Below are 14,257 nucleotides of genomic sequence, written 5' to 3'. Positions count from 1 at the left end.
TTTATCCATCATAAGAGTGTATCCTCAATAAAGGGTCAATGCCCTTGAGTTCCAAAAGGGTCTCTCTCTCTCTCTCTCTCTCTCTCTCTCTCTCTCTCTCTCTCTCTCTCTCTCTCTCTCTCCCTCCCTAGTTATCTATCTATTTACCTATCTTTGTGTTTTTTATCTACATGTGTATCTATCTATCTATTTATGTATCTATCTATCAAATTATCTATCCATCTATCTATTAATGCATTGATCTATATCTATTTGTCTGTTTGTTTGTTTATCCTCCATCTATCTATGTACAATATATATATGTATATCCCCTATCTCTATCTTGTTTGTTCGCTCTATTTTCTTTATTTTGATTTCATAGTCTGTGTTCCTTGGGGATTTCAAATAATAGAAGCTTATGGTTGAACTTACACAAATTCATATCAAATACAGCATAATAGCATGCCATTGCATTATTCATGGCAAAGGTAGAACGAAGTTTTTGCACAATGCCAAGAGGGGATTCATGTGTGTGCTTGCAAACATGAGGGAATATGATTGCTGTATCTTTCTTGGATTAGGTTTGAGTGTGTTCTTTCAAAAATTTGAAGCCTGCCAAATATATTGAGATAAACTCTAAGTGCTCATGAACTAAATGTTTGTTCAATGCCAAAGGAGGTTCATGTCTATGCCTGCAACACAAAGAAATATGATTTCTCTATCTTGCTTAGATTAGTCTTGAGTATGGGATTCCTCTAAGAATTTAAAGGTTGCCACCATTTTGAGATAAACTTTAAGTGCTCATACAACAAAAAATGAATCAAACATGACCTTTGAGATTAGATGGCTTACTAGATCTACATGCAGGCACATTGAAAAGATGTACTTGCTACCAAAAAATCAATTTACTTGATCAATTCACTTATGAGCACCAAAAATTTGGCAGGAAGCACAATACCCATACAAGATTAGATGAAACAAAAATTGATCACAAGCACAACATCATATAGTTGAAGATTAACTAGAGTGGACAAAAATGTAATGAAACAAGAGTGCTTTCTATTCAAGTAGTTTCATTACAAAGTTTGTAGCTTGGCTACAATAATAGCTTGGGATGTTATGTACTGGATCAAATACATTGAATGGAATATAGACTGAGGCAATTGCTATGCTCTTAGCAAGGCTTGTCTCATCATTGATAACTCCATGGACCTCCATATCCACAATTATACACACCAAACAAAGACTGTTTAGAATGATCTTCAAATTGGAGAAGTCCCACTTCCCACTTGAAACCAAACCAAGTCGAGCCCAAGCATCCACTGCAGTAACATCCTGTAATACAACAAATATGTGTTAGTTACTATAGTTTAAATTAATATACATTGTTGAGTTATATAGATTAGTTCTTATCTATAGCATGCACAACCATAAAGGTACCCGAGAGGCATTCAAGCGGTTGCTTTGCAAGTAAGATGGTTAAAAAAATACGTTCACAAATACCGTTGTCAAAAAATATGAACACATGCAAATTAAAGAGGACATACCCATAAGATGACTTAGCATTAGACTTACAATGAGGTGAAAATTGGTTTGAAGCTCTCTGCAAGTGGATCTCAGCTACACTATACACATGTTGAGTGATGGCCACCATTCCAGGTTTTGTTTTGAAAGCCATTAGTCTTCACTTTCAATGGCGTTCCAATATGCCTCGACATTGTACTCCATGAGTACCAACACTAAACGGTTGCATGTAGACCCATGAGCCTTGCTAAATACCTGTGGGATCCATTCCACCTTCGAGCTCTTTCTGTTGTGCTGTATGACCTTTTGTATCTCCAACTTGGGTTTTCTATGCGTGGTATGGGTGGACATTCTTGGGAAGAGGTCGGGTGGCCACACAGTAGAGAGAGATTGGGAAGGGGGAGGGGGGAGGGGGGTGAGGGTTGGAGAGAAGGATAGTGAGGTCTACACAGTACAGAGAGAATAAAGGGGAGAAAGGGAGAGATAGAGAGGATGGAGAGTGAGCTTTGGCTATGCTGGGATAGTGATGAGCTTTGGGCTATGGTGGGCTGCATTGTGGATAATGGAGGGGTGAGGAGAGGGAGAGCTAGAGAGGATGGAGAGTGAGCATTTGGCTATGGGGGGTTGACTGTAGAGAGAGTGAGGAGAGGGAGGGGGGACAGCTGAAGAGGAGGATAGTGATGATCTTTGGGCTATGGTGGGCTGCACATCACAGAGAGAATGGAGGGGGGAGGGGAGGGAGAGCTAGAGAAGATGGAGAGTGAGCTTTTGGCTATGGTGGGGTTGACTGCAGAGAGAGAGTGAGGGGAGGGGAGGGGGCAGGGGAGAGAAGATTGTGGGAGAGATAGAGAGAGGGAATTTGAAGAGAAAAAGTGACTTTTTGATGTTTGGTTATGTTTTGGGCAATTTTGGAGGGGAAATAGTCATTTTTGAGACTTTTCAAAAAATTTAAATTTTAGGGTTTTTTGACCTGCGCGATTTTTCTTTGGGGTCCCTTTTTGTCAAGGGTCTCTCTATAGACTTTGTGACACCTCTTCCCTCCCCCCCCCCGCCCCCTAGTCCACCTCCCCTTTCTCTATAGGAATCAAGCATTGAAGAGGGGGACAAATAGGCTGCCCCCCTATCTCTCCTTAGGCTATAGGTGATATCCCAAGAGCCCTTTCATTGGTCCTCCACTAACCCTTCCCTAATCAAAAGGGTCCTAGGAGAGTCCATATTTTTCCTAATGGTTTGCTGTTTGCCCAAGGAGTTAGGAGGACTGGGACTAACTGACTGAGTGCTTGGGCTGATAAACTGTCTGTTAAACTCTTGTTGAGGGCTCTCGATGATCCGGACGAAGAGTGGGTTGTTCTCTTATTCAGAAGAGTGGACGAATTCGAATTGAAACAGGTAAAAAAATGGAAAGGGCTCCCCTGGTTCACGGTCTTCTTCAGCCAGTTTGATGTCACCCCCAAGGGGTCTGATCTTCTGAAAAGCCTTTGGGGTGCCTGGAATAGGTATAGAGGACTGGTAAGGATTAATTTAGAGTCAAAATACAGTTGGCCCATTCGAGGTGCAGAATCAATGTGGTGGTCCCTCCCGCCTATCCCCCCTCTAGAGCCAAATCAACTCAGATCAACCAAGAGAATACATCAGAAGGGCATCATCAGCTGGAAAGACGTGTGGAACCCCCAACAGCACAAATGGAAAACGGATACTAAGCTACTTACCCAGTACAAGCTTCAGCCCTGGGAGTTGAAGCTCATAGCTAGCAGAAACAGGCTCTTCCCGCAGAGCCAAGAATGGACACTTGAATGTGATGATGACCTATCCCCCAAAGCTTTGTACTGGAAAGGGGGATTCAAAATCTCACACCCCCAAGACATCCTTCCCAAACTGACAGTACCCGTTCATGTCACCCTTAACAAAAGGTGGAACACAACATATGACAGGAAACTGTGGAACTTTAAGTTCCAACAAATATGGGATAGTACTATCCCAGCTAAACACTCTATACTTTTATGGTTGTTACTGCACAAGGCTATTTGCACAGGCAGGCAAGAGAGTTTATGAGGCAAACTTGGGGCCAGGTGTTTGTTGTAGATGTAACAGGACAGTAGAGGATATCCCACATCTTTTTATAAACTGTGTAAAGAATGAGGATGCAAGAGAGCTACACAAGACAAGCACAAAAGCTCACAGAGATGGAAAGCTTCTTCTTCTTCTTCACAGAAAAGAGAGTACAAAATGACTAAGTGCTAAAGCTGAAAAATAGCACATATGTACATGAGGTCACTAAGTGTGAACTCGCTAGAAGCGTACTAGGCTGGCACTATAAGTGTAGTCCAGCTGTAGAATCACTGGCAGAGATCCTCCGTGTCGGTCACCTAACGCGCCAGTGAGTAAATGCCATAAGTGGCCAAGACCCGTAGTGGATGCCAGCTCAAGGTGTAGAGCTCGACATCTCAACACTCCCCCTCGAGCTCTGCATGTCGCAGAGTCCAAGCATAATCCGGAAACGTCGAAGCTTCTCAGCTCTGAGGGCCTTGGTAAAGATATCCGCTATCTGCTCCTCTGTGCTGACGTAGACCAAGTCGATGTCGCCCGCTAACACTCGCTCTCGAACGTAGTGGTAATGGACCTCTATGTGTTTGGTCCTGGAATGGAACACTGGGTTCCTAGCCAACTGCATGCTGCTGAGGTTGTCACAATGGATGAAAATCTGCTGGTCCATCTGCACTCCCAAGTCCTCAAGTAATGTGCGTAGCCAAGCTACCTCGCACGCCGCAACTGCTGCACCTCTGTACTCGGCCTCTGTGCTCGATAAAGCAACCGTAGGCTGCTTTTTGCTGCTCCAAGTAACAGCAGCACTCCCAAAAGAGAACATGAAGCCACTCGTAGATCTCCTATCAACAATGCTACCTGCCCAATCTGCATCTGTATACCCATACAATGCTAATGGTGCATCTGCTGCATAGAACAATGCGTAGTCAAGAGTACCTTGCACATACCTAAGTGTGCGTCGTACTCCATCCAAATGTGGCTTTCTCGGAAGTTGCATGAACTGACTCTCCAAGCCTACTGTGTAGCTCAAGTCTGGCCTCGTGATAGTCAAATAGATTAGACTACCCACAATCTTCCTGTACATGTTGACATCCTCAACAACATCACCCTTCTCTGCACTCAGCTTTGCATTCACATCCAAGGGAATAGAAATTGTCTTACAATCAGCCATACCATACTTTGACAACATGTCCAAAGCATACTGTCTCTGTGATAGCCATATACCCTCTAGAGTCCTGATCACCTCAATGCCAAGAAAGTAGTGCAACTCGCCCAAATCTTTCATTTCAAACTCCTGTTTGAGAAGACCCTTCACATGGTCAATCTCCATAGCATTGTCACCAAAAATAATAAGGTCATCTACATATATGGTAATGACCACAATCCCCACATCACTCTCACGTACATAGAGTGAATGATCAGCATGAGCTCTCCTAAAACCAATACTGACAAGATACTTGGCAATCCTGTCATACCATGCTCTAGAGCCCTGCTTCAAACCATACAAAGCTTTGAGAAGTCTGCATACATAATCTAGGTAACCTGGATCGACATAACCAGGTGGCTGATCCATATACACTTCCTCTTGCAACTCACCATTCAAGAAGGCATTCTTTACATCCATTTGATGCATAATCCATCCTCTAGATGCAGCCACTGCTATGACAGCTCTCACTATCGTCATCTTTGCCACTGGAGCAAAGGTCTCCTCATAGTCTATGCCATACGTCTGTGCATAACCCTTTGCGACCAGCCTTGCCTTGTGATGCTCAATGTTACCATCAGCCTTATGCTTGGTTTTATACACCCATTTAAAGCCAATAGCTTTCTTGCCACTTGGCAATGGCACCAACTCCCATGTGTCATTTGCTTCCAATGCAGCCATCTCTTCATTCATTGCATCATCCCAATGCACATTTCCAACTGCATCCTCAAAACATGTGGGCTCCACATCCTGTATCACCTTAGCCATGTAGGCTTGGTGATGCGCTAGATACCCATCATAAGTCAATTTCTGAACTGGATTTCTGACTCTATTAGATCTGCGCGGTCCTGGGTCACTCCTTTGCCCTCTAGCATCTTCTTGTACTTTCCTTACACCAGGTGTCCTGACAGCCGGAATTCCAAATTCCTCATCAAGACTTTGTTCAAAACCATCTGAATCCATGTCTACATGTGAAAAACCTGATGATGCATCAACCATAAAGGGAGGTTCATCAACCTTTTCCTTTCCTTTTCGTGATACATTCCATGTACCTGTTGGTGGAGTAACCTGCGTACGTAGTCTACCATTCCATGGTTTCTCAACAGAGCCACGAGAAGAGGACTCTTGTGGTCCACTCAAAACCTGTGACTGTGGCCTCACATTTTGTACAACCACATCATCTTTTACATCAGCCCCAATAGTGCCATGTGCATTACTGTACCAGCTGCTCATCTCATCAAAGACTACATCTCTGCTCACTTGTAATTCTCGTGTAGTAGGATTGTAGCACCTGTACCCCTTTTGTTCAAGGGAATATCCCACAAGAATACATTTCTCTGCTTTAGGATCCAATTTCCTACGCAACTCATCTGGTACATGCACGTAAGCTATGCAGCCAAACACTTTCAAGTGTGCCAAATCAGGCTTTGTACCTGTAAACTTTTCCTCAGGTGTTACATTATGCACCGCAGCTGTAGGTGTCCTGTTCATAATGTACACAGCTGTATTTACAGCTTCAGCCCAGAAATGATGAGGCATGTTCTTCTCATTCATCAATGCACGTGCAACCTCTGCAATGTGCCTGTTTTTCCTTTCTGCGACCCCATTCTGCTGTGGAGTATATCTGCATGTAAACTGCCTGTGTATACCATGCATTCGCAGAAAATCTGAAAAATCATTGGAGAAGTACTCTCCCCCTCCATCTGACCTCAATGTCTTGATTTGCATATCTGTCTCCTTCTCAATCATGACTTTGAAGTCTTGAAAGTGACCAAACACTTCACTTTTGTTACGCATGAAGTAGACCCATACTTTCCTTGTATGGTCATCAATGAAAGAGACATAATACCTGCAACCATGTATACTTGCAGTATCGGTTGGACCCCAAACATCTGTGTGCACCACCTCAAGTGGCTTTTTACATACATTGCGCTCATGTGGAAATGAGCCCTTTGACTGTTTTCCAAACTGGCATGTTGCACACACTTTATGCATACCATCCACCTTGAATTTGGGCAAACCTTTTACAATCTGTTTTGATTGCATGCTGCGCAATCTCTGCTCATTGACATGGCCAATGCGTTTGTGCCAAATGTCAACATCAGCCACAACACCTGTGCTCTGTGCAAATAATGCAGCTTTTACCTCAGGCATGTCTACATTCAACGTAAACATTCTGCCCACACATTTGCCCTCTGTGATCAGCTTACAGCCATTCTGGAAATCTTCTACATAACAGCCATTTGGATTGAAGCGAACCTGCAAACCCTGCTCAACCATTTGTCCAACAGAAACAAGATTCTTTGTAATGTTTGGGACATGAAGTACATCTGCTAAGTACTTTGATTTCCCACTCTTCGTATTTAGAGGTATGTCCCCTACATGAGCAATGGGGTGAGCTGTGTCATCTCCTGTCTGCACATAGCCTGACACATCTGGTTTGCGCATATCTCTAAACCACTCTCCACGAGACGTCATGTGATTAGAGGCACCTGAACCCACATACCAAACATCATCTTGGGTGGAATTCTCTACAGTCATTGTATTCATTACATGTTGCATAACAAACATGCACTCGTTTTTGCTGTCATCTGCATCTCTGCTAGTAGATGCATAGTTGCCCTGTTCTCTCTTTCTACTTGCTTTTCCCTTTGGACAGTCACGTGACATGTGACCTCTTTCACCACAAGTCCAACATTCTCTGTTATCTGGAGTATGTTGCTTCCTGCTTGATCCTGCACCACGACCTCTTTGACTCCCCCTGCCTTGAGACTGGTTTCCCCTGCCACCTTTATTGTTTTGATTTGATTGACCTTCCAGAAATTGGCCCCTGCTACCCCTTGGGCCTCGACCACGACCTCTACCTCTACCTCTGTTGGAGTTAGAATAGAAGGCCTGTTCAGAATTATTTCTGCCATGAGAAGAAGATGTGTCAAGGTTCTTCTCCTCAAGAATAAGCATAGAAATCAAATCTTGGAACACGGGGATGTCGTCTCTTGTATTCATGGAAGACCTAAAATGTACATACTCATCTCCTATACCATCCAAGCATGCACGGACAATGTCATCGTCTTCCACTGAGACTTTAATAGATCCAAGAGCCTCAATGATACTCTTGATCTTCAAGGCATAATCATTGATTGAGAGGTTGTTCCTCTTAACCTGATTTAGCTCCGACTTTAGTTGAAGCTTCCTGGCCTTGGTGTTCACCTCGAACACTCTGCCTAAGTTTCTCCATGCAATGGCGGGGGTTTCAGCATCTTGTAGATAGCCCATCATGCCATCTATGATGCTCATAGAAAGCCAATACATCACTTTGCTCTGGCCTTGTTGCCAGTCCCTCAAAGCTTTCCTTTGTTCTGCTGTAGCATTTGCCTCGGGAATCTCTGGTTCCTTTTCATTGTCTCCTTCTACATAGTCCCAATAACCTTTTCCTTTTAGGAAATTTGTTATTCTGAACTTCCATGCAGGGTAGTTATTTTTCTCAAGATTCTCAGTAACAATCTGACTGAAACCGTCAGACATCTTGAAGCACTAAGACAAAATAGCTGCAATCTGCAAAAACCTGCAAATCTGTTGAACCTGCTATCGTGGTTCCTGTAACGCTTTCTACACTCAACGAGTGTCCACAATCAAGCGTACATACAACCACTGTACTTGTACAGTAAATCTCTGTATACTGCACTTTGGAGACCTGTTTAGAAACTTGTGCGAAAAACCCCTAAAAAACTTTTCGATGCGCGAGGCGCCTTCGGCATCTGGTCGTGGATTGCGAATGAAGGGATTGTGATGCTCTTGCTCTCTTAGCCTCTCTTGCCTGCACCAGGCTCTGATACCATGTAAAGAATGAGGATGCAAGAGAGCTACACAAGACAAGCACAAAAGCTCACAGAGATGGAAAGCTTCTTCTTCTTCTTCACAGAAAAGAGAGTACAAAATGACTAAGTGCTAAAGCTGAAAAATAGCACATATGTACATGCGGTCACTAAGTGTGAACTCGCTAGAAGCGTACTAGGCTGGCGCTATAAGTGTAGTCCAGCTGTAGAATCACTGGCAGAGATCCTCCGTGTCGGTCACCTAACGCGCCAGTGAGTAAATGCCGTAAGCGGCCAAGACCCGTAGTGGATGCCAGCTCAAGGTGTAGAGCTCGACATCTCAACAAACTGTCCTAGAACCAAAAAAGTCATGTCAGTACCGAACTATGCATTGGGTTTTATACCAAACTGGAAGCAAATTCTGTTGGGGGACTCAGTAGGGATATTGTCCGTCATCTGGAACAAAATCAGGGCTGAATTTTTGTGGATGGTGTGGAAGGATAGAAACTGCAAGCTTTATGACGGGGCTTACCAGACTAAAAATCTCAGAGTTTTGTTGTCTCAGGTAAATCTGCAGGTAAGCAAGTTATCCCTGGAGCAGTGCAGGTTATACAAAGCTAACTTGAAGGTGCTAAAGGACTGCCAAGGATGCTATAATCGGGCAAACACAAGCAATTCATGGGATGGCTCTTACGACCTCTTGCAGAAGAGGGTGGATGCATGCGTGGATCGAGGCAAGGACATCACCCACCACCACGAGAGGGGAATGAGGCTGGTGGATCGCATCAAGGAAGCAATTAATGGACTCCCAATAAATGCATAGTAAGCTTTGTTTCGTAATATTACGTAAGCGCTATGAGCAAGCAAGAAGCTAGGGGGATATCTGAGTTCCTAGAGCACTGCAAGAGAGATTTTTCCATTCAAGAAGAGAGCACCCAAGGCAAGTGAGATGATTTCCATATTTCAAAGCACTCGATAGGGGTCTGTCATGGCCTAGAGTACATTAACTTTGAACGGAAACACGTTTTAGGACAAAACAAGGAGAAAGGATCTCGCTGGTAAAGAGTTTGATGTGTAGAAGTTCAAAATTAAAGTGTGTGCCCAACTGAAGGAAAATCTCTCTCCAAGATTAAGAGGGTCAAACTGCAAGAAGCTTGCCATGCTCTACAGAAGCAATTGGAGACAATCGGCTTAAGAACTTGGTGTGTCATAGAGAGGGAGTAAGAACTTGGCGTGTCATAGAGAGGGAGAAGCTCACAAGCTGCAATATTGTACGATGTCTTATCAGCAATGTGTAGGCTATGAGGCAAAGCGCAAGAGGAGGACTGGCACAAACAAGAAGGACCCACCAACTACGGTGTATGCTTTGAGAGCATCTGCCTTCTATATCTAGTACATAAGATAAAATATAAAACATTCTTCTCTTCTTCTATGTGTATAAGAGTGGAGGAGCTTAATGTTTGTTGGAAAGATTTGTACAAATCTTGTCAATGTGAAGTTTGTGTGTAAGAGAGTGTACATCTCAATCTGTGATTAGGTTTATGAGTCTGTGTTGCTCCATTGTCATGCAAAGCAGAGGTCTGTAACCATCAATAATGGCTTTCAATACATTTATTCAATAACAAAAGTATCAGATTGCAAGAGTGCAAAGGTTATTTGACAATAGAAATAGGGCAGAGCAGGGAAAGAGAGAGGCTTTCATGCTATTGGAAAGATAGAGAGTGTGTGTCTGGGTGTGTTTCCCCAAGTTCCATCATGTTTTGGCTATCTTCTAGGGGTGGGGTGTTTTTTCTGTTGAAAATCTCCCAGATAAGTATTCGTGGGCAATGCAGAGATACTTTCAGTTATTCTAAAGCCTTAAAGCTGCCAAGTGGATACAAATGGCACACTTCAAGATCGACATGTGGTTTAGTGGAGCACCAGGGCAAAGAATTCGATCGTGGATATGGCTCATGGAGCTAGAAATGGAGGAGTTGTAGATCTACGAGGAGCGAGAGATGGGCGACTACGCTTGGCAAGGGCTTAGGGGAGCTGCATCGAAAATCTACTGCAACCTTCCACCAACAGAGAAAAAGAGATGGTATTAGAAAAAGCAGGCGCTGCTTATGGCTTTTTGTGAAGATCAAAAGAGGTTTATGGGATCAACAACCACAACAAAGGCAGTCTTTGATGATGGTGAGTCATCAACATCTACTAATAGCAGATGTATGGGCAAATCTGAGGACAATGGGAGTAGTCAAAGCTCAGATAGTGTCAAAGATTTGAGAAATTTGAGCAAGCTTTTGGATGCAGTACTAGGATGGAGTGCATCCGGTAGCAGAGCAAAATAGTGAAGAAGAGGGTCTATGTCCAAATGGTGTATTCTGTTTAGTGAAAGATTCTTGTAAGGACATGGGTCCTATGGGCAAGGCCACCGGCACGGCCGGACAGTGTGTACGCTAGGGGGAGGCTATAAGATAGCACGATTGGATGGAGATTAGCACACGCATTACCATCGCCCTTTCATTGGTGTCCGAGCTATTTTTGGGAGGATGCTAAATGTGGCTTGCATGTGCGTGTGATGCTCTGCTTCTCTCTCACATTCCGCAGATAGTGACGTCTCCCCTATGCACCAAAAAGACGACAGGCACAATTTTAAACGCGCGAACAGACAACGACAACCGACCACCCAAGCCCTCCACATTGGGTGACCAAGGCAAATTTGATCGACAACTCGATGGCATCGAGGTTCCGAAGGCTTTCATTGGCTACGCACATAGGAAGGCTTGCTTAACCCTTGCATGAAGGAGGGTTGAACCCACCCCATGAGGGTGAGAGGCCAACACTTTACCATCAAGCTATTGGCCCTTGTTGTGTATAACAAGGAAAGATAGTCTACTTGTGTTGAAAGGAAAACTAGAAGGAAAGGGAAAGCTTCAAACTTCAAAGAAGTAGCTTCACCCTTCCTTTTCACTTCTTGGAGGAAGGCAAGTTTTTCTCCAAAAATTCTTTTTTCCTCAAGGAGGTAGCTTCAAAGTGAAGAAAAGCCCTCACAAAAACGACAAGTTTTTGTGAAGAATCATCAAAGGTGTTCTTACAACGAACGACAAGTGAAGCTCTCAAATTCTCGTAAGACGAGGTTTGCATGCAACGCAAATCACGGAGCATACAAAACACAAAGACTTCAATTTCTCAAGGTACAAGTTGTCGTTTTGTTTTCTCTTTGCATTAGTGTGTGTTTACCATGGCTAGTGAGAATATCCCATCTACACACGTTTGATTTTGAGCACATAGATCAAAATCAAGGCACCACGGGTACTGTTGACACTAATATGCATGATGATGATGATCTAGGAGATCATGGGCTTGTAGATATGGCTTCTTTCAAGACTTTGGAACATCACCAAATCGTACTTGAAAGCAACTTCTCTGCACTCAATGCAAATGTTACCAATCTTACGGAGTTACTTGTGAAATTTATGAATTCAGAGACGACTCAAGGAGCCACAAGTGGCACGGTTTAAGGGAACCAAGCTCACATGACTCAAGGAGTTCAAGAGACAAGTGTTGTAGAAGATGTAGAATATAGCAATGCATTACTTAACAATATCACCATTCCTAAGTTTCATGGAGAAGAGCGTGATTGCAGGATGCGGTCAATACGTTCTTACACAAATGGAGTGATATTCATAGATTGAGACATACTCTGGATATAAAGACGACTGTGGAGACAAGTCTATCTCTTAAAGGCAAGGCCTATAAGTGGTGGATGACATTTCCAATAGATGCTCGTCCTCCGTCTTGGGCTACGTTTCAAGCTTCTTTCTCCGAAGAGTTTTTGGACTCCAATGAAGAAGATAAGAATTGGTTAGCACGGAATGCATGCCGAATGTCTGGCCTCTTCTCACACGGTACCTTTCAAAGTATTGGAAAATCATATAAAAACACAAGGTCTAGATGAATTCCAAAAGATACAAGGTTTTAATCGGGGTCTTGACAAAGACTATCGTCTTCATATCAAGACCCAACATCCAAAAAATTTGGAAGAAGCCATCAGTCATGCGCAACGATATGATAATGACCAATAGAGGAAAGGAAATGTTCCCTACTCTAAGAATACTTTTTCTAAGAGCTATGTGGCTAAGAGCCAAAGGAGAGGTAGATCTCCCACACGTTCCAAGAGAAATAAGAGACAATTTACCTCTCCACGCCCACAAGAGGCTAAGAAGCCTAAGCACTCACGAGATACTCCACGTGGGTCTCTCAGCACAGCTGATTTTGAGCGTGCAAAGAAACACAATTTGTGTTTTAGAAGTCTTTCAGACCAACATAACAAGAAATATTGTCCTCTTTTGCAAAGAAAAGGCCATGCACACGGTGCAATGCCTCACATTAGATTCATGTTGTGTTATAGAGGTTCTTCATATGGAAGAAAAGCACAAGTGTTGTGTGCCTGCTTCAATCTGGCAGCCCACCTTTGGCCCCCATGATTTGATTCGCATGCATGGTACTATTAAAGGACAACGTGTTCGTATTTTAGTGGATGATGGTGCAACTCATAACTTCTTGAACTATAAGCTAGTCAAGAAATTGAAGCTTACACAGACTCCCTACTGTCACAAGTATGTGGTGGAGCAGATGTCTGCGTATGATAAAGAAGTATGGGACACGGTAGTTCAAGGGGTTGAGCTTATTGTTTAAAATCATACAATGACCCTTGACTTCCAAGTTATGAACATGGACTGTGCTGATGTAGTTTTAGGACGGGAGTGGTTGCATGGTTTAGGAAACACATGGCACACTAGTTATGAACACAACTCCTTATCCTTTATGGCCAATGGTAAACATGTGCTTTTGCTTGGTGAGAAAAATATACCATATGCACCTCTTATATGTATAGCTGAGCTTTCTATTTCGCAGAAAGCAAATTTAATAGATGAAGTCTTTTTGTGTTACTGCTTGTCTCCAAGTCTTGTGAATTTTCAAGAGCAAAGTGCAGTGAATTCTAGTAATGGTATGCAAAGTGCAATGAATTCTACTGATAAACAAAGTGTTAACAAATCTAACGAGCAAAATGATCTTAATTTTATTTCTATAGAGCAATGTGCAACTGTTGTAAAGCAAACATTATAGGAATTACAAGATTCTCCATCCCAGCATAACTCTGGTTTACTTTATCCTTTTGCACGGCAAAAGCTAACTCACTTACTCACGGAGTATAGTGATGTGTTCTCAAGTGATTTACCACAGGTTTTACCCCCTACACGTGATGTGCATCATGGCATAGATGTATTGCCAGGCACTAACCGGTCAGTAAACCACCTTATCGTATGAGTGCTAAAGAAGCCAAGGATATTGAGAGTCAGTTGACTGACTACCTTGCTTGTGGTGTCATTAGACCTAGCACTTCGCCTTGGGCATCACCAATCCTATTGGTAAAAAACAAAGATGGTACTATACGCATGTGCGTAGATTATCGCGGATTAAACGCCATAACCATCAAGGACAAGTACCCTCTGCCAAGAGTATATGAGTTGTTTGATCATCTCCATGGGGAAAGATACTATACAAATATAGATCTTCGGTCAAAATACCACCAGGTGCATATCCTTTTACAAGATATCTCCAAAACTACCTTTAGAACATGGTTCGGGCATTTTGAACCCATTACGGTGGGGTTGGCTAAGGAGAAGATACAACAAGCGAAGGATTT

Source organism: Adiantum capillus-veneris, chromosome 27, assembly GCF_014529385.1.
Source record: "Adiantum capillus-veneris isolate H3 chromosome 27, ASM1452938v2, whole genome shotgun sequence".
NCBI lineage: Eukaryota > Viridiplantae > Streptophyta > Polypodiopsida > Polypodiales > Pteridaceae > Adiantum > Adiantum capillus-veneris.
The sequence above is the reverse complement of the archived record's forward strand: the minus strand, read 5'-3'. Positions refer to the sequence as shown.